Source organism: Schistocerca piceifrons, chromosome 1, assembly GCF_021461385.2.
Source record: "Schistocerca piceifrons isolate TAMUIC-IGC-003096 chromosome 1, iqSchPice1.1, whole genome shotgun sequence".
Classification (NCBI taxonomy): Eukaryota; Metazoa; Arthropoda; class Insecta; order Orthoptera; family Acrididae; genus Schistocerca; species Schistocerca piceifrons.
Genome location: NC_060138.1, coordinates 167804560 through 167826907, shown reverse-complemented (window position 1 = coordinate 167826907; position 22348 = coordinate 167804560).

Sequence of the window (22348 nt, the reverse complement as noted above, 5' to 3'; positions counted from 1 at the left end):
CTGACTGCTTGTAGCTCTTTCACAGAAGGGATAAAGACGCTACACTCAGTGAGACTGGAACTGCGAACCATAACAGACGCTTTTTCACAGGTCAGCACGTTACCACATAGCTGGCGAAGAAGTATGTGTCTTAGCTTCCTCTTACGAGACCAATAGTGGCTAGAACTGGTAAACCGCTATTTGAAGGACGAGATTAGTTACGATTTCCACGCACAACGACTTTCCTGGACTGAAAACCGCAAATTTACAATCTTTTGTTACACCTGAAGCGATAATAACTCAGATTATTCAATGGAAATGACAGAAAAAATCAAGTGAACTTCGAAGCTTAGTTCCGTGCACACTGGGAAGTAACTCGTCGATCACGGAGTTGCCAAATATACCTTGCCTTGTTGCCAAATCTCAGTTACAATACTAGCAGGAAGAAGACGAACCGATGTGATCCTACAGCGGGCTGGGAAGTGACCACAGCTGGCATTTCAAAGACGCGCCTGCGACGGCCTGGAATACATAATGCGTCTGACTCGCATTTCTGTACCCAGGTTTAGGCACTGGAGCGTAGTTACTAATAATACTCAGAACTGACTGCGAACTAAGCAACATAAATCAGTAACTCTCATAGTTCTTATTATATTTCTTTCGTAACTGTACTCAAACCTAAGAAACTCATTCACGGACGTTTTCGTGCCCCGCCGATAGTCGAGCACACCAAACAAATAAAAATAAAGAAAGAATGTGTGTGCGTGTGTGTGTGTGTGTGAGACAGAGAGAGAGATAGAGAAGAGAGAGAGAGAAATAAAGATAAAGAAGAATGAGAGAGAGGGTAAAAAATTGTTGTAAAGAAATTGAATACCGGTATGTAAAGAAATCTTTCACTAAAATAACACGTTCCACATCATTACGAAGTGTCGTATTCATGATCTATGGAACAAGTACTAATCCAATCTAATCTAATCAATCATATTGCTGACTAGCCGCCAAGAGTCATGAATTACCGAAATTTTCGCCAATATCAGTAACCAAATCTAAACTTGAAAATAAAAGACCACAGTTCTTGTAATATACTGGGACTCCTATCAAGGCCCTTTCATCCCTGTTAACTAACCACGAAAGATGTCTGATATACCTACATTCAGAAGTAACAAAGTGTGTATGCATTTAAAGATGAAGTGCATAATGTGAAGTTCTGTGACGGAGGTATGATCCCAACACGTAATCGGATTGTTAACTAAGTAAAATCAAATGTTACGTATTGGTTGCTAGGTGTTTGAATCTAAAATAAGGATACAAATATCCGTGCCTGAGCGACAATCGAACCGCTCTCCTATCGTTCTTCTTTATCGTCCACGAATATAGCTTAAGTATCAATTGCTTTCTCACCAACAGTAAGATGTGTGCGTGTTTGGCCAGAAATTGTTGGCAACACATGAACAGATATTAAAAATGCACGTCTATTTTCACTAGCAAGTCGGTGTGCACATGATAGGGCTTGAAATGAAATTATGAATATTTTTGTACTGGATCAGGAATCGGACCCACATACTTACCTTTGGAGGTGACCTAGAGAAGATTGCAGTCTTGGAAAAAGGAACGAAATGATTCAACTATCCTGTTCAGAGAGATTCAAAGCCCTGTTCCTTTAAATGGCTATCGGTTCATCAAATAAAATAAAATTTTGTTATGTAAGTAAGTTTACTGGCGACAGTATTTCTGTTTACAGTGATCTCCGCCTGCGTCATTTCTCAAAGCAAACCGGCTCTGTCCAGTTGGGAATGAAGGAACGTGATGTTTAACGCAGATTCTGGATTATAACGTCTTTCCCTTGAGGTTAGCAGAGGTAAAGTAAATCTGTTTGTGCCTCTTAAAAGTAAATGCTTGTACCCACGCATTGCACTAGTGATAGTGCGTTCCACCAGACCACATTTCCCAGCCCCAGGAGTGCGCTGTAAAGGATGTGTGCTTAGCTTACAAAATTAGTCACGGTGGAAAAAATGCGAGTCTATTAAATGGTTAAGTAGAAGGAAGCTTCTGACGCGGAGGTTATGCTATTCTCACATCAGCATTATGTAAAGACTCTTCTAGGCATCATAGCCTCGATGTGAAGCCATTTTGAAATTTTCACTAATTCAGGAAATATCTTAGTTCGAGAAAATCCACTGTGAAGTGTGAAGTTACCGGATAATTCAATTATTACCGTACTTGTTACTATCATTTTCATCATACTACTGCCGGAACACATGTGCCTGAAGATCATTTAATGCCTTTTGGTCATTATGGAAGTAGTTGCCCAAGAACAGGTTCTTTCGCTGTCTACGGAATGCTTCTCATGTTAATATCAAACATCAGCAATTACTCGTAGATTACATTAAAACTAAAGTAATTGATGAAGACGTTACTTGATAACAAAAACGCGCTGCCTGTCTTCATTTACTTGCGGCTAGAAATGGCTGTCGAATACTGCCAAACCAAAAGCCAAGGGATCTTCCTGCCTTCCGAAATACGTCGCTGTCAGTTCTTCCATATGATTTCGTCGACGTGACCTGTTACAAGTTGAGTATGGCAGAGAATGTATTAGAAAATCAATTGTATTCCTTTCCAATAAACAGAAAGATTTTCATTCTAAGCTATCCAAGTTCAAAATTTTCGGAGTATTAGTTCAAATTTAATAATCGCTTCTATAATGTAGGAAACTATTTCACAGTTGCAAATCCGCATCCGACTCATTGTCCCTACAGGTAGTCGCTGACCATAAATTCTAGCTCAGAGTGACACCAGAGTAACCTAATGTAGCGAAGACTGTTTCCCAGTGCTCTTTCTCATCGGAAAATATGCAATTCACTCATTGGGCTCCATTAGTACACTGTAACAGTAATTTCTGTGTGTATGCAATGCATACGAATTGTAGACTTCAGTGGTGCTCTCTCTTCCACTTCTGTATACAATATGACTGACCTAAACGGGCCCTTTATCATTACAGGCCATGGGCGGTGCAACATCATACTGACAACAGTAATGTGCTTATACTGACCACCTCACTGTTCGTTTTACCTGATTTTGTAATCATTTAAATAAAACAACATGACCTTCCAGTGGGAGACATTGCGTCCCCCTTTTCCTCGTGTGAAATTTGTCAGTAATCTTTTTGTCTTCCAACCAGCGAAATGCGGCTGAGTACGGCCGGTAAACGATTCACAAACCACGATCTAGTGCCGTTAAGACGATTTCCTTAAACAGTGGCGTAGCTGAAGGAATTTACTTTCTTCTTAAATTGTCTTATGCAGCAACGTTCACAGATATAAAATAGGAAAAGCTCATTATCCTGGTACGAAGGTTGTAAAACAAACTTCCCGCAGTTTGCGTCAGGTTGATATTTTCGTATGATAGCACTGCGTAAGTATTTTGTCTAAGAGTTACCACAAGTAGTACTCCTGTGGCTGTGGGAATCATTGGCTGAAAATGAGTTTAACACCAGTGGGTACAGCACTGCTAAATATTCAAAATTATTATCAAGCGAAGTCTGAGTTCATCCACAAACTGAGGCGTATTTATAATATTGTAGCTAGACTGTGTGTCGTCGTCTGCCTGGAGTGGGCATCGGAAGGCGTTTACACACACGTATACAATACAATGATTACTTGCAGAAAATAAATGCAAAACGCGTATGACACAAAATTGTGTTTTATTAAGCTGTTGTCAGACGGTCCATAAGTAAAAATTATCAATATACCGAAATACAACTTACTGTGTCGAGCTACCAAGAGAATTTGATGTGTAAAGGTTTTCTCCTGATTTCGTTACAGAATTTTTCTGGAAATTCGCAGCCCCATAAACTAAATCAGAAAAAAAAGCTTGAACACGCTGGTCCCTACTACAGTTAGAACTGACGACTTATTGAGCCGTTGCGACACGAGTCATGGGAGGTACCAAGGCGCTACGGACACACTGCTAACAACACGCCACTCTAATCACGGTGTTGGTCGCTCAGCCTCATAATGCATCGTGAGAGATAACAAAAGTTGTCACTTATGTGAAGAACAGCATTTCTTTAGCCAAAAAATTGAATTTTCTGACTCAGTGTCATAGATTACATGAAAATTATATAGCACGAGTCATTCAAATGGATAGGTGAGTCAATTCAGTACCATACGCGGAAGTGATCGCACTGTCACAGTGTTGCCAAATGTTTGTGATGATGGATGTAGCCAGTTCTCAGCTGTGCTAGGAACAGCTTGTAGCGTTGTGGGAGACTCCCGTGCTCATATTATAGGAGGATACAGAGAGGAGGCGCGGGGTTTGGTTAATATGCAGCGTTTTCTCCTACCAGTTGCGTCAAACATTCAGGTGTGCAATCTTCCATCACGATTACAGTTTCCCACAAAATATATACGAATAAAACACTTACCTTGTTACTTTGTGACAAAAGGTTATTTCAGTACAATAAAAAGTCTTTGGAAATCAACTTTGCCCACATTTCACGAAAGTAAGATAACAAACACGTTGCACCTCGAAATCGATTGCACCTATGTGCAGTCTTGTGATCATACAAGTAGAATTTCATGAATTGCACGAGAATGTAGAAATCTGTTGGTGCAAATGGAAGCTGTAAGGAACACAGTTAACTAATTATTTTGTACCACGTAATAATAAATTCATTTGAACATTCAGAAGAGACTAAACTAAAAATTATGCCCATTAAGACAGAAACTAAAGTGCAGATTCGGGTACTGTGCAGATCTGCACTTTTTCATCTTCAGATCTATACAAATAATGTGTACTAACCAGGGTATTCATTGCTTTCGTAATGTTTCCTCCTTGTTTAGTCTTCTAGTGATGGACTGGATCCACACCCATGAATCTGATTGTTTCTTTGTATCCTTCCATCTACCATCTTTGTGTGTTACTGTTCGGTGTTGAAAAAGCAAAATATTATGCCTGCTCCCACGAGGTATTAAAACGAGGTCCCAAGAAGGCCAACGAATTATAATCAAAATCTAGTGAGACGCCACTTTGTCTGTCGTCATGGTGTTAAGTGGACAGAAATAGTTGGGTGCTATTGCCTGCATCACCGGCATCCCGTTGTCGTCTTCTCTTACTGAGACTTTCGTATCACCCTGAACACAAGACGCCGAGATAAATGTGTATATTCTCCGTGACGAAACATCCCACATTCCATTCATCCTGATCCATTCGTTACGTGTATCGGCAGCAATGAGTGATAGGAAAGCTGTTGTGAGGGGACGAATAACAATAAAAATGGTAGTAATAACAAATCAGTAATCAAGGATGTTTACTGCATTAGAGACGATTAACAAAATAACAAAGGAAATCTGAGTGTTTAATTGGTCCATTGCATAGGTGTTCTTACCACTTCGTTACCGAATTCTGTTCTGGTTGTTTGCAGAGACAAAAGATAGAGCCCTGTAGCCATTCATATCGCTAGTACAACGAGATATTAGCTATCAACTATCCTTACTTTACATCACGAGACGAACATGGCGTCACCGAGCTGATATTTGAAGTACATTTCTGTTTTCTCTCTCTGTCTCTATTTTTTATTTTTGTTTTTATTTTTTGAGGAAAGCATCGAGAAGGGCGAATAATAAGCAAGTAGGCATATAACCTGTTTACTGTTATTTTCAATGGGATACGTAACGCAAAAATACAACTTTTAAGTGTATTATTGCGTAATTCCAGTTATTGACAGTCTATTCGTGAACTTCTCGCATTCAATTGGGTGAAACCTATCACAGAAGCAAGCAAAACACAAATATTTCTTGTACGACGCGCATCACACAAACGAAATCTCGCTGCACTGACATGTTGTCCGATATATTGCACAGAAAACGTATCTGATTCATGTTGATAAATACAGCTCTATCAGAAAAAAATTTGGATGCGTACCAAGTGTATAAAAGTATACCTTGACATACGCAGAAAGTCACATGGCGGTGTTCGAATGAAACATAGCGATGATCAAGACTGTAACTGGGGTCGACAGCATCGTCGTCTACCACCTTGACAACTCGAACGATGACAGTGCTCGGCCGGTTCCTTACATTTACTGGTATCAAAGCTACAGCACGAAAGCACAAAAATGTTAATAACCCGAAGATCATTAACTTAAGAACCCATAGAAAGTAAAGCAGTCATCAGTCGGAAGAGTGGTTTGAACAACACAGTGCTTTAACAGGCACGGTCTTGTTGGAGGTGGTATGCCGTTGCTCCCCTCCGACCTTTGAGTTGACTTACCTAGCCAGTTAATAGGGGAACCTACAGCTTAACGTGGCTTTCGGACTACAGTGCAACTCGGCATTTTTCACATCAACAAACACTGCATGTCAGAAAGTAGGTGTAAAATGGCACATAAAAATCGTGGGCCTAACGACGAATTCAACCTGAGCCCTTCGTGTCCGTTCTCCTGCTCTTTATCACTTTGCCACTATGCAGGTACTACTGTGGTTTTGGCTTAGCATTAAAATTAAGGATCTCTCCTTTGTGCCTGCGTTGGATCATGCGTGTCCCTTAGGAGTCCTTACTTTTGGGACTACCCTCATCTACGTGTGTGTAAAGGCCTTCCGATGCCCACTCAAGGAAGGCAACGACACACAGTCTAGCTTCAATATTATAAATACGCCTCAGTTTGTGGATGAACTCAGACTTAGGTTGATAATCATTTTGAATATTTAGCAGTGCTGTACCCACTGGTGTTAAGCTCGTATTCAACCATGGTTCCCACAGCTACAGGAACACTATATGTAAAAACCTCGTAGACAAAATACTTAAGCAGTGCTATCAGACGAAAATATCAACCTGACGCAAACTGTGGGAAGTTTATTTTACAACCTTCGTACCAGGATAATGAGCTTTTCCTATTTGATATCTGTGAACGTTGCTGCATAAGACAATTTAAGAAGAAAGTAAATTCCTTCAGCTACGCCACTGTTTAAGGAAATCGTCTTAACGGCACTAGATCGTGGTTTGTGAATCGTTTATCGGTCGTACTCTGCCGCATTTCGCTGGTTGGAGGGCAAAACGCTTACTGACAAATTTCACACGAGGAAAAGGGGGACGCAATGTCTCCCACTGGAAGGTCATGTTGTTTTATTTAAATGATTACAAAATCAGGTAAAACGAACAGTGAGGTGGTCAGTATAAGCACATTACTGTTGTCAGTATGATGTTGCACCGCCCATGGCCTGTAATGATAAAGGGCCCGTTTAGGTCAGTCATATTGTATACAGAAGTGGAAGAGAGAGCACCACTGAAGTCTACAATTCGTATGCATTGCATACACACAGAAATTACTGTTACAGTGTACTAATGGAGCCCAATGAGTGAATTGCATATTTTCCGATGAGAAAGAGCACTGGGAAACAGTCTTCGCTACATTAGGTTACTCTGGTGTCACTCTGAGCTAGAATTTATGGTCAGCGACTACCCGTAAGGACAATGAGTCGGATGCGGATTTGCAACTGTGAAATAGTTTCCTACTTTATAGAAGCGATTATTAAATTTGAACTAATATTCCGAAAACTTGGACTTGGATAGCTTAGAATGAAAATCTTTCTGTTCATTGGAAAGGAATACAATTGATTTTCTAAAACATTCTCTGTCATACTCAACTTGTAACAGGTCACGTTGACGAAATCATATGGAAGAACTGACAGCGACGTATTTCGGAAGGCAGGAAGATCCCTTGGCTTTTGGTTTGGCAGTATTCGACAGCCATTTCTAGCCGCAAGTAAATGAAGACAGGCAGCGCGTTTTTGTTATCAAGTAACGTCTTCATCAATTACTTTAGTTTTAATGTAATCTACGAGTAATTGCTGATGTTTGATATTAACATGAGAAGCATTCCGTAGACAGCGAAAGAACCTGTTCTTGGGCAACTACTTCCATAATGACCAAAAGGCATTAAATGATCTTCAAGCAAATGTGTTCCGGCAGTAGTATGATGAAAATGATAGTAATAAGTGCGGTAATAATTGAATTATCCGGTAACTTCACACTTCACAGTGGATTTTCTCGAACTAAGATATTTCCTGAATTAGTGAAAATTTCAAAATCGCTTCACATCGAGGCTATGATGCCTAGAAGAGTCTTTACATAATGCTGATGTGAGAATAGCATAACCTCCGCGTCAGAAGCTTCCTTCTACTTAACCATTTAATAGACTCGCATTTTTTCCACCGTGACTAATTTTGTAAGCTAAGCACACATCCTTTACAGCGCACTCCTGGGGCTGGGAAATGTGGTCTGGTGGAACGTACTATCACTAGTGCAATGCGTGGGTACAAGCATTTACTTTTAAGAGGCACAAACAGATTTGCTTTACCTCTGCTAACCTCAAGAGAAAGACGTTATAATCCAGAATCTGCGTTAAACATCACGTTCCTTCATTCCCAACTGGACAGAGCCGGTTTGCTTTGAGAAATGACGCAGGCGGAGATCACTGTAAACGGAAATACTGTCGCCAGTAAACTTACTTACATAACAAAATTTTATTTTATTTGATGAACCGATAGCCATTTAAAGGAACAGGGCTTTGAATCTCTCTGAACAGGATAGTTGAATCATTTCGTTCCTTTTTCCAAGACTGCAATCTTCTCTAGGTCACCTCCAAAGGTAAGTATGTGGGTCCGATTCCTGATCCAGTACAAAAATATTCATAATTTCATTTCAAGCCCTATCATGTGCACACCGACTTGCTAGTGAAAATAGACGTGCATTTTTAATATCTGTTCATGTGTTGCCAACAATTTCTGGCCAAACACGCACACATCTTACTGTTGGTGAGAAAGCAATTGATACTTAAGCTATATTCGTGGACGATAAAGAAGAACGATAGGAGAGCGGTTCGATTGTCGCTCAGGCACGAATATTTGTATCCTTCAAATGGTTCAAATGGCTCTGAGCACTATGGGGCTCAACTGCTGAGGTCATTAGTCCCCTAGAACTTAGAACTAGTTAAACCTAACTAACCTAAGGACATCACAAACATCCATGCCCGAGGCAGGATTCGAACCTGCGACCGTAGCGGTCTTGCGGTTCCAGACTGCAGCGCCTTTAACCGCACGGCCACATCGGCCGGCTATTTGTATCCATATTTTAGATTCAAACACCTAGCAGCTGGTAAGAAAAACCAATACGTAACATTTGATTTTACTTAGTTAACAATCCGATTACGTGTTGGGATCATAACTCCGTCACAGAACTTCACATTATGCACTTCATCTTTAAATGCATACACACTTTGTTACTTCTGAATGTAGGTATATCAGACATCTTTCGTGGTTAGTTAACAGGGATGAAAGGGCCTTGATAGGAGTCCCAGTATATTACAAGAACTGTGGTCTTTTATTTTCAAGTTTAGATTTGGTTACTGATATTGGCGAAAATTTCGGTAATTCATGACTCTTGGCGGCTAGTCAGCAATATGATTGATTAGATTAGATTGGATTAATACTTGTTCCATAGATCATGAATACGACACTTCGTAATGATGTGGAACGTGTTATTTTAATGAAAGATTTCTATGAGAGTTACTGATTTATGATGCTTAGTTCGCAGTCAGTTCTGAGTATTATTAGTAACTACGCTCCAGTCCCTAAACCTGGGTACAGAAATGCGAGTCAGACGCATTATGTATTCCAGGCCGTCGCAGGCGCGTCTTTGAAATGCCAGCTGTGGTCACTTCCCAGCCCGCTGTAGGATCACATCGGTTCGTCTTCTTCCTGCTAGTATTGTAACTGAGATTTGGCAACAAGACAAGGTATATTTGGCAACTCCGTGATCGACGAGTTACTTCCCAGTGTGCACGGAACTAAGCTTCGAAGTTCACTTGATTTTTTCTGTCATTTCCATTGAATAATCTGAGTTATTATCGCTTCAGGTGTAACAAAAAATTGTAAATTTGCGGTTTTCAGTCCAGGAAAGTCGTTGTGCGTGGAAATCGTAACTAATCTCGTCCTTCAAATAGCGGTTTACCAGTTCTAGCCGCTATTGGTCTCGTAAGAGGAAGCTAAGACACATACTTCTTCGCCAGCTGTGTGGTAACGCGCTGACCTGTGAAAAAGCGTCTGTTATGGTTCGCAGTTCCAGTCTCACTGAGTGTAGCGTTTTTATCCCTTCTGTGAAAGAGCTACAAGCAGTCAGATCAAACATCGATAAAGAAATCGCAAGAAAATACTTTCGGCTCATAGTGCAATGGTGAAAAGCTTACAATCCTGCACAACAGGTAACGCCTCTTTCCGCTGCTGACAAGCAAATTTTGGGTTTCTGGGAATACATAACTTTATTTATGAAATGCCACATTTGCATACCTCTTGAGTATGACACAGCATACCAATTAAACACAGACCCAATCAAAATCTAAGTGAGTAGTATTTTACCTATTCGTGACGATAGAGGCACGCTTGTGTACAGATACTCAGTTTTATCAAAACAGACTTTCGTCGTAAGGTTATCGTGGGCAGTTTTATTTCATTTTTTATAATACAGTTCACAGTTTTCGTAAGGTTTCCTTTAATGTTGTTAAAACAATAGTCAATATGAGAGAGAAATTAATCATCAACGATATATGCGAATTCTCTGATGTCATCTATAACAGTCTGAAAATGCACATGCAGTTTATTGATTACATGCATGTAGAAAACTTGTTCTGAGTTAAAGCTGTCAAACAAGGTTTGAAGAAGAATAAAATGCCACTACCAGACGACAAAAAGCACTCCGTCATCAGGCCACAAGTGGCCCATTGGGACCAGCCGACCGCCGTGTCATCCTCAGATGAGGATGCGGATAGGAGGGGCGTGTGGTTAGCACACCACCCTCCCGGTCGTTACGATGGTTTTCTTTGACCGGAGCCGCTACTATTCGGTCGAGTAGCTCCTCAATTAGCATCACGAGGCTGAGTGCACCCCGAAAAATGGCAACAGTACCTGGCGGATGGTGACCCATGCAAGTGCCGGCCACGTCCGACAGCGCTTAACGTCGGTGATCTGACGGCAACCGGTCTATCCACTGCTAAGCACACATCCTTTACAGCGCACTCCTGGGGCTGGGAAATGTGGTCTGGTGGAACGTACTATCACTAGTGCAATGCGTGGGTACAAGCATTTACTTTTAAGAGGCACAAACAGATTTGCTTTACCTCTGCTAACCTCAAGAGAAAGACGTTATAATCCAGAATCTGCGTTAAACATCACGTTCCTTCATTCCCAACTGGACAGAGCCGGTTTGCTTTGAGAAATGACGCAGGCGGAGATCACTGTAAACGGAAATACTGTCGCCAGTAAACTTACTTACATAACAAAATTTTATTTTATTTGATGAACCGACAGCCATTTAAAGAAACAGGGCTTTGAATCTCTCTGAACAGGATAGTTGAATCATTTCGTTCCTTTTTCCAAGACTGCAATCTTCTCTAGGTCACCTCCAAAGGTAAGTATGTGGGTCCGATTCCTGATCCAGTACAAAAATATTCATAATTTCATTTCAAGCCCTATCATGTGCACACCGACTTGCTAGTGAAAATAGACGTGCATTTTTAATATCTGTTCATGTGTTGCCAACAATTTCTGGCCAAACACGCACACATCTTACTGTTGGTGAGAAAGCAATTGATACTTAAACTATATTCGTGGACGATAAAGAAGAACGATAGGAGAGCGGTTCGATTGTCGCTCAGGCATGAATATTTGTATCCTTCAAATGGTTCAAATGGCTCTGAGCACTATGGGGCTCAACTGCTGAGGTCATTAGTCCCCTAGAACTTAGAACTAGTTAAACCTAACTAACCTAAGGACATCACAAACATCCATGCCCGAGGCAGGATTCGAACCTGCGACCGTAGCGGTCTTGCGGTTCCAGACTGCAGCGCCTTTAACCGCACGGCCACATCGGCCGGCTATTTGTATCCATATTTTAGATTCAAACACCTAGCAGCTGGTAAGAAAAACCAATACGTAACATTTGATTTTACTTAGTTAACAATCCGATTACGTGTTGGGATCATAACTCCGTCACAGAACTTCACATTATGCACTTCATCTTTAAATGCATACACACTTTGTTACTTCTGAATGTAGGTATATCAGACATCTTTCGTGGTTAGTTAACAGGGATGAAAGGGCCTTGATAGGAGTCCCAGTATATTACAAGAACTGTGGTCTTTTATTTTCAAGTTTAGATTTGGTTACTGATATTGGCGAAAATTTCGGTAATTCATGACTCTTGGCGGCTAGTCAGCAATATGATTGATTAGATTAGATTGGATTAATACTTGTTCCATAGATCATGAATACGACACTTCGTAATGATGTGAAACGTGTTATTTTAATGAAAGATTTCTATGAGAGTTACTGATTTATGATGCTTAGTTCGCAGTCAGTTCTGAGTATTATTAGTAACTACGCTCCAGTCCCTAAACCTGGGTACAGAAATGCGAGTCAGACGCATTATGTATTCCAGGCCGTCGCAGGCGCGTCTTTGAAATGCCAGCTGTGGTCACTTCCCAGCCCGCTGTAGGATCACATCGGTTCGTCTTCTTCCTGCTAGTATTGTAACTGAGATTTGGCAACAAGACAAGGTATATTTGGCAACTCCGTGATCGACGAGTTACTTCCCAGTGTGCACGGAACTAAGCTTCGAAGTTCACTTGATTTTTTCTGTCATTTCCATTGAATAATCTGAGTTATTATCGCTTCAGGTGTAACAAAAAATTGTAAATTTGCGGTTTTCAGTCCAGGAAAGTCGTTGTGCGTGGAAATCGTAACTAATCTCGTCCTTCAAATAGCGGTTTACCAGTTCTAGCCGCTATTGGTCTCGTAAGAGGAAGCTAAGACACATACTTCTTCGCCAGCTGTGTGGTAACGCGCTGACCTGTGAAAAAGCGTCTGTTATGGTTCGCAGTTCCAGTCTCACTGAGTGTAGCGTTTTTATCCCTTCTGTGAAAGAGCTACAAGCAGTCAGATCAAACATCGATAAAGAAATCGCAAGAAAATACTTTCGGCTCATAGTGCAATGGTGAAAAGCTTACAATCCTGCACAACAGGTAACGCCTCTTTCCGCTGCTGACAAGCAAATTTTGGGTTTCTGGGAATACATAACTTTATTTATGAAATGCCACATTTGCATACCTCTTGAGTATGACACAGCATACCAATTAAACACAGACCCAATCAAAATCTAAGTGAGTAGTATTTTACCTATTCGTGACGATAGAGGCACGCTTGTGTACAGATACTCAGTTTTATCAAAACAGACTTTCGTCGTAAGGTTATCGTGGGCAGTTTTATTTCATTTTTTATAATACAGTTCACAGTTTTCGTAAGGTTTCCTTTAATGTTGTTAAAACAATAGTCAATATGAGAGAGAAATTAATCATCAACGATATATGCGAATTCTCTGATGTCATCTATAACAGTCTGAAAATGCACATGCAGTTTATTGATTACATGCATGTAGAAAACTTGTTCTGAGTTAAAGCTGTCAAACAAGGTTTGAAGAAGAATAAAATGCCACTACCAGACGACAAAAAGCACTCCGTCATCAGGCCACAAGTGGCCCATTGGGACCAGCCGACCGCCGTGTCATCCTCAGATGAGGATGCGGATAGGAGGGGCGTGTGGTTAGCACACCACCCTCCCGGTCGTTACGATGGTTTTCTTTGACCGGAGCCGCTACTATTCGGTCGAGTAGCTCCTCAATTAGCATCACGAGGCTGAGTGCACCCCGAAAAATGGCAACAGTACCTGGCGGATGGTGACCCATGCAAGTGCCGGCCACGTCCGACAGCGCTTAACGTCGGTGATCTGACGGCAACCGGTCTATCCACTGCTAAGCACACATCCTTTACAGCGCACTCCTGGGGCTGGGAAATGTGGTCTGGTGGAACGTACTATCACTAGTGCAATGCGTGGGTACAAGCATTTACTTTTAAGAGGCACAAACAGATTTGCTTTACCTCTGCTAACCTCAAGAGAAAGACGTTATAATCCAGAATCTGCGTTAAACATCACGTTCCTTCATTCCCAACTGGACAGAGCCGGTTTGCTTTGAGAAATGACGCAGGCGGAGATCACTGTAAACGGAAATACTGTCGCCAGTAAACTTACTTACATAACAAAATTTTATTTTATTTGATGAACCGACAGCCATTTAAAGAAACAGGGCTTTGAATCTCTCTGAACAGGATAGTTGAATCATTTCGTTCCTTTTTCCAAGACTGCAATCTTCTCTAGGTCACCTCCAAAGGTAAGTATGTGGGTCCGATTCCTGATCCAGTACAAAAATATTCATAATTTCATTTCAAGCCCTATCATGTGCACACCGACTTGCTAGTGAAAATAGACGTGCATTTTTAATATCTGTTCATGTGTTGCCAACAATTTCTGGCCAAACACGCACACATCTTACTGTTGGTGAGAAAGCAATTGATACTTAAACTATATTCGTGGACGATAAAGAAGAACGATAGGAGAGCGGTTCGATTGTCGCTCAGGCATGAATATTTGTATCCTTCAAATGGTTCAAATGGCTCTGAGCACTATGGGGCTCAACTGCTGAGGTCATTAGTCCCCTAGAACTTAGAACTAGTTAAACCTAACTAACCTAAGGACATCACAAACATCCATGCCCGAGGCAGGATTCGAACCTGCGACCGTAGCGGTCTTGCGGTTCCAGACTGCAGCGCCTTTAACCGCACGGCCACATCGGCCGGCTATTTGTATCCATATTTTAGATTCAAACACCTAGCAGCTGGTAAGAAAAACCAATACGTAACATTTGATTTTACTTAGTTAACAATCCGATTACGTGTTGGGATCATAACTCCGTCACAGAACTTCACATTATGCACTTCATCTTTAAATGCATACACACTTTGTTACTTCTGAATGTAGGTATATCAGACATCTTTCGTGGTTAGTTAACAGGGATGAAAGGGCCTTGATAGGAGTCCCAGTATATTACAAGAACTGTGGTCTTTTATTTTCAAGTTTAGATTTGGTTACTGATATTGGCGAAAATTTCGGTAATTCATGACTCTTGGCGGCTAGTCAGCAATATGATTGATTAGATTAGATTGGATTAATACTTGTTCCATAGATCATGAATACGACACTTCGTAATGATGTGAAACGTGTTATTTTAATGAAAGATTTCTATGAGAGTTACTGATTTATGATGCTTAGTTCGCAGTCAGTTCTGAGTATTATTAGTAACTACGCTCCAGTCCCTAAACCTGGGTACAGAAATGCGAGTCAGACGCATTATGTATTCCAGGCCGTCGCAGGCGCGTCTTTGAAATGCCAGCTGTGGTCACTTCCCAGCCCGCTGTAGGATCACATCGGTTCGTCTTCTTCCTGCTAGTATTGTAACTGAGATTTGGCAACAAGACAAGGTATATTTGGCAACTCCGTGATCGACGAGTTACTTCCCAGTGTGCACGGAACTAAGCTTCGAAGTTCACTTGATTTTTTCTGTCATTTCCATTGAATAATCTGAGTTATTATCGCTTCAGGTGTAACAAAAAATTGTAAATTTGCGGTTTTCAGTCCAGGAAAGTCGTTGTGCGTGGAAATCGTAACTAATCTCGTCCTTCAAATAGCGGTTTACCAGTTCTAGCCGCTATTGGTCTCGTAAGAGGAAGCTAAGACACATACTTCTTCGCCAGCTGTGTGGTAACGCGCTGACCTGTGAAAAAGCGTCTGTTATGGTTCGCAGTTCCAGTCTCACTGAGTGTAGCGTTTTTATCCCTTCTGTGAAAGAGCTACAAGCAGTCAGATCAAACATCGATAAAGAAATCGCAAGAAAATACTTTCGGCTCATAGTGCAATGGTGAAAAGCTTACAATCCTGCACAACAGGTAACGCCTCTTTCCGCTGCTGACAAGCAAATTTTGGGTTTCTGGGAATACATAACTTTATTTATGAAATGCCACATTTGCATACCTCTTGAGTATGACACAGCATACCAATTAAACACAGACCCAATCAAAATCTAAGTGAGTAGTATTTTACCTATTCGTGACGATAGAGGCACGCTTGTGTACAGATACTCAGTTTTATCAAAACAGACTTTCGTCGTAAGGTTATCGTGGGCAGTTTTATTTCATTTTTTATAATACAGTTCACAGTTTTCGTAAGGTTTCCTTTAATGTTGTTAAAACAATAGTCAATATGAGAGAGAAATTAATCATCAACGATATATGCGAATTCTCTGATGTCATCTATAACAGTCTGAAAATGCACATGCAGTTTATTGATTACATGCATGTAGAAAACTTGTTCTGAGTTAAAGCTGTCAAACAAGGTTTGAAGAAGAATAAAATGCCACTACCAGACGACAAAAAGCACTCCGTCATCAGGCCACAAGTGGCCCATTGGGACCAGCCGACCGCCGTGTCATCCTCAGATGAGGATGCGGATAGGAGGGGCGTGTGGTTAGCACACCACCCTCCCGGTCGTTACGATGGTTTTCTTTGACCGGAGCCGCTACTATTCGGTCGAGTAGCTCCTCAATTAGCATCACGAGGCTGAGTGCACCCCGAAAAATGGCAACAGTACCTGGCGGATGGTGACCCATGCAAGTGCCGGCCACGTCCGACAGCGCTTAACGTCGGTGATCTGACGGCAACCGGTCTATCCACTGCTAAGCACACATCCTTTACAGCGCACTCCTGGGGCTGGGAAATGTGGTCTGGTGGAACGTACTATCACTAGTGCAATGCGTGGGTACAAGCATTTACTTTTAAGAGGCACAAACAGATTTGCTTTACCTCTGCTAACCTCAAGAGAAAGACGTTATAATCCAGAATCTGCGTTAAACATCACGTTCCTTCATTCCCAACTGGACAGAGCCGGTTTGCTTTGAGAAATGACGCAGGCGGAGATCACTGTAAACGGAAATACTGTCGCCAGTAAACTTACTTACATAACAAAATTTTATTTTATTTGATGAACCGACAGCCATTTAAAGAAACAGGGCTTTGAATCTCTCTGAACAGGATAGTTGAATCATTTCGTTCCTTTTTCCAAGACTGCAATCTTCTCTAGGTCACCTCCAAAGGTAAGTATGTGGGTCCGATTCCTGATCCAGTACAAAAATATTCATAATTTCATTTCAAGCCCTATCATGTGCACACCGACTTGCTAGTGAAAATAGACGTGCATTTTTAATATCTGTTCATGTGTTGCCAACAATTTCTGGCCAAACACGCACACATCTTACTGTTGGTGAGAAAGCAATTGATACTTAAACTATATTCGTGGACGATAAAGAAGAACGATAGGAGAGCGGTTCGATTGTCGCTCAGGCATGAATATTTGTATCCTTCAAATGGTTCAAATGGCTCTGAGCACTATGGGGCTCAACTGCTGAGGTCATTAGTCCCCTAGAACTTAGAACTAGTTAAACCTAACTAACCTAAGGACATCACAAACATCCATGCCCGAGGCAGGATTCGAACCTGCGACCGTAGCGGTCTTGCGGTTCCAGACTGCAGCGCCTTTAACCGCACGGCCACATCGGCTGGCTATTTGTATCCATATTTTAGATTCAAACACCTAGCAGCTGGTAAGAAAAACCAATACGTAACATTTGATTTTACTTAGTTAACAATCCGATTACGTGTTGGGATCATAACTCCGTCACAGAACTTCACATTATGCACTTCATCTTTAAATGCATACACACTTTGTTACTTCTGAATGTAGGTATATCAGACATCTTTCGTGGTTAGTTAACAGGGATGAAAGGGCCTTGATAGGAGTCCCAGTATATTACAAGAACTGTGGTCTTTTATTTTCAAGTTTAGATTTGGTTACTGATATTGGCGAAAATTTCGGTAATTCATGACTCTTGGCGGCTAGTCAGCAATATGATTGATTAGATTAGATTGGATTAATACTTGTTCCATAGATCATGAATACGACACTTCGTAATGATGTGAAACGTGTTATTTTAATGAAAGATTTCTATGAGAGTTACTGATTTATGATGCTTAGTTCGCAGTCAGTTCTGAGTATTATTAGTAACTACGCTCCAGTCCCTAAACCTGGGTACAGAAATGCGAGTCAGACGCATTATGTATTCCAGGCCGTCGCAGGCGCGTCTTTGAAATGCCAGCTGTGGTCACTTCCCAGCCCGCTGTAGGATCACATCGGTTCGTCTTCTTCCTGCTAGTATTGTAACTGAGATTTGGCAACAAGGCAAGGTATATTTGGCAACTCCGTGATCGACGAGTTACTTCCCAGTGTGCACGGAACTAAGCTTCGAAGTTCACTTGATTTTTTCTGTCATTTCCATTGAATAATCTGAGTTATTATCGCTTCAGGTGTAACAAAAAATTGTAAATTTGCGGTTTTCAGTCCAGGAAAGTCGTTGTGCGTGGAAATCGTAACTAATCTCGTCCTTCAAATAGCGGTTTACCAGTTCTAGCCGCTATTGGTCTCGTAAGAGGAAGCTAAGACACATACTTCTTCGCCAGCTGTGTGGTAATGCGCTGACCTGTGAAAAAGCGTCTGTTATGGTTCGCAGTTCCAGTCTCACTGAGTGTAGCGTTTTTATCCCTTCTGTGAAAGAGCTACAAGCAGTCAGATCAAACATCGATAAAGAAATCGCAAGAAAATACTTTCGGCTCATAGTGCAATGGTGAAAAGCTTACAATCCTGCACAACAGGTAACGCCTCTTTCCGCTGCTGACAAGCAAATTTTGGGTTTCTGGGAATACATAACTTTATTTATGAAATGCCACATTTGCATACCTCTTGAGTATGACACAGCATACCAATTAAACACAGACCCAATCAAAATCTAAGTGAGTAGTATTTTACCTATTCGTGACGATAGAGGCACGCTTGTGTACAGATACTCAGTTTTATCAAAACAGACTTTCGTCGTAAGGTTATCGTGGGCAGTTTTATTTCATTTTTTATAATACAGTTCACAGTTTTCGTAAGGTTTCCTTTAATGTTGTTAAAACAATAGTCAATATGAGAGAGAAATTAATCATCAACGATATATGCGAATTCTCTGATGTCATCTATAACAGTCTGAAAATGCACATGCAGTTTATTGATTACATGCATGTAGAAAACTTGTTCTGAGTTAAAGCTGTCAAACAAGGTTTGAAGAAGAATAAAATGCCACTACCAGACGACAAAAAGCACTCCGTCATCAGGCCACAAGTGGCCCATTGGGACCAGCCGACCGCCGTGTCATCCTCAGATGAGGATGCGGATAGGAGGGGCGTGTGGTTAGCACACCACCCTCCCGGTCGTTACGATGGTTTTCTTTGACCGGAGCCGCTACTATTCGGTCGAGTAGCTCCTCAATTAGCATCACGAGGCTGAGTGCACCCCGAAAAATGGCAACAGTACCTGGCGGATGGTGACCCATGCAAGTGCCGGCCACGTCCGACAGCGCTTAACGTCGGTGATCTGACGGCAACCGGTGTATCCACTGCGGCAAGGCCGTTTGGCACCAGACGACAGCTAATGTAGAAAATACTTTTCCGACTTATTTTGGCACGATGCGCTCTCCCCATACATAATACAAAAGTTTCGAGATGCATCTACTGTCTGGCTGTCTATTAAACCTGAAATGAAGAAAATGTCGCAGAAGTTAGCCCTTTTTCACATACGACTATTTTGGGTTGAGAAGTGATGTTCCACTAGATTGATAACTTTAGTAGACAGCAGAATTGCGTTTTAAAAAATATAGCAGTGAGTGAACTCTAACTCGCGACATCTTATCCACCGTGCGCGATACTTACCAATACGCCACTAACTGACACGTAGCGATAACAGCTCCAGAAGTCAAGAACAATTCCTCCAGAACTTCAGCATTCCACAACGCTGTGGGATAATGCATGTCGCCAGGTCAATAAGTATGAGAAACAAACAGTTATATTCAACAAACCGATAGCGCAATAGAGTAGCTCAAGTGGAAAGAAACACTTCCTATTTGAATTTCTGCATTCTACACTGTTGGCAGTTCTGTGTTGGTGGCAGTTGCGTGATTTTATTTTGGTGATTACAAAATAAAGATGAATGCATGCACTGCGTAGCCGAGGCAGCTAGTTCATGGTGATTCGGTCAACCAAGTAAATGAATATACTGAACATGCTGCAAATTTATACAGGGAGGCTGTGTGTCAGAATTCTCAGCCAGTGTGGTACAGCAGCGTTATGATAGAAAAATGAGCCCCTGAGAAGAGGATTTGGTGGTCTGTTGGGGTGATGATAGGTTGATATTTCTATGGTCTGGGTTCGATTCCCACTTCGGTCAATGATTTTAGATAGGGAGAGACAGATTCCATTCTCTTCTGGCTACACCAAGTGAAGAAGATATAATAGCATTGTGGTCTGAAATTCACATTAAAAATGATATTTCTTCTCTACCAAGTAAGAGTTAGGTTGAGCCACAATAATGTCCGGAGTGGCGACATGTAGAAACTCTATCACCAGTAACCGTTCTTATACTAGTTATTTATTTCTAGTGACGAAACAAACGCTATGTAGGCTCACAGGACACTTATTCCATCTTTTATCTGAGCTTCTGTATGTCGATAAAACTGGTTCTGAACTTGGAATTGCAACTCAGACCGCCCTTAACGCCGAATTTGATCCCATCGTGACAATACAGCTCGACTACAATTTGTTGTTTGTTCAAAACTGCAGATCCCTCAACATCTCCACATATTTCTCGTGAATGGATTCGAATGCTGGCCCGGCACTAAAGTTTTCATTGTGTATTATCAAGCTCTAGCATGAGATCACCTATCTGCTGGTGGATAATAATTTTGATTTTTAATGCATTTTCATTCGTTGTCAACACTAACGATATCTGACGTTTTCGACTCCCAGTGAGACACAGAACTATTTGAGAGTTCACTCTAAGTTCAAGGATGCTATTCCGAGCTGCTGGTGGAGAAAAATTCTGTAACTGACGTCTCTTTGTGTGTAGTCAACAACGGTATGTGTGGGGTTCGATTCCCAGTCAGTAATGAACTCTTCGTCATATTATTTCTAGTTCAGACATGTTCACATGTCGCTGCTGGTGCAACAAACCTATATTTAACGTTCGTTTTCTCTAATATATAACAGTGATAGGTTCTGGGTTGGAGTCATGGGAAGGAAAAAATTAATGTTTCGTCTCGTCATTTCAGTTAAAACATCTAGCTACTGCCGAGAACATCCGATATGTCACAGTTGATTGTGCTTCGATATCTATCTTATTAGGTTCTGGGTTCGAATCCCTGTCCAACACAAAGCTTTACCTCACAGCATTTCAAATAAGTTACTTGTTAAGAAGCAATATTTAACATCTCTCGTAGTTCGTTAACAGGGACAATCGATGCAGAGTAGGAATTCGCGTCCGTTAAAAATGTTTACGTTATGTAATTTAAAGTTGATATTTGCTAACTGATACTGTCTAAAATCGAGGTATAGCACTCTCTGTATGCCTAGTCAGGAATGACTGTTAGTTTCCGTCAGTCATGAAATCTTTGCTTAGTCTGCATGACCTGAGTTTGAATCCATATGCAGAACGAGACGGTTCGTCGTGTCATTTGAAGTTCATACATATTCTCAACTAGCTACTCGTGAATAACTTGCAATAAATGTGAGCTTACAAGCCTTAAGGACAGTCCTATCTGTCTTAAGGTGTTCCCTGATACTTGTAATATCGTGGTATTACTTTACATCTTGAACTATCGCGATACAAGTGGTGACTTGTTGGAGCCATTTTCAATAGTCAAACGACTGTACCAAGGAGCGATCAGAGGACCTGCTAGACAGCTGCGTTATGTGGGTTGCATGTGAATCAGGCGAAATGCAATTCAGGTCGTTCGGAGAGTTTTGAGCACGACTGTACCTTTGTGAATGTATCATTTCTGAGAACGCATGCTGTTACAGCGTGATTACCTGTAAATACCACATTAATGCAATAAATGTTCAATGTGATTTCCGTCAACCTCAATGCATTTGGCAATGCGTGTAACGACATTCCTCTCAACAGCGAGTACTTCGCCTTCCGCAATGTTCGCACATGAATTGACAATGCGCTGACGCATGTTGTCACGCGTTGTCGATGGATCACGATAGTAACCACCTGTCATGAAATATGCTATTCACTACTGCTTCAACCGCGCGTGAGCTATGTGCCGGACATCCATTATGTAGGAAGTACATCGCCATTCTGTCATGCAGTCAAACATCTTCATATATCAATATACATTACACCATTTAGACTGCCGTCGACAAAACGGGGGCCAATTATCCTTCCTCCCATAATGCCGCACCATACATTAACCCACCAAGGTCGCTGATATTCCATTTGTCGCAGCC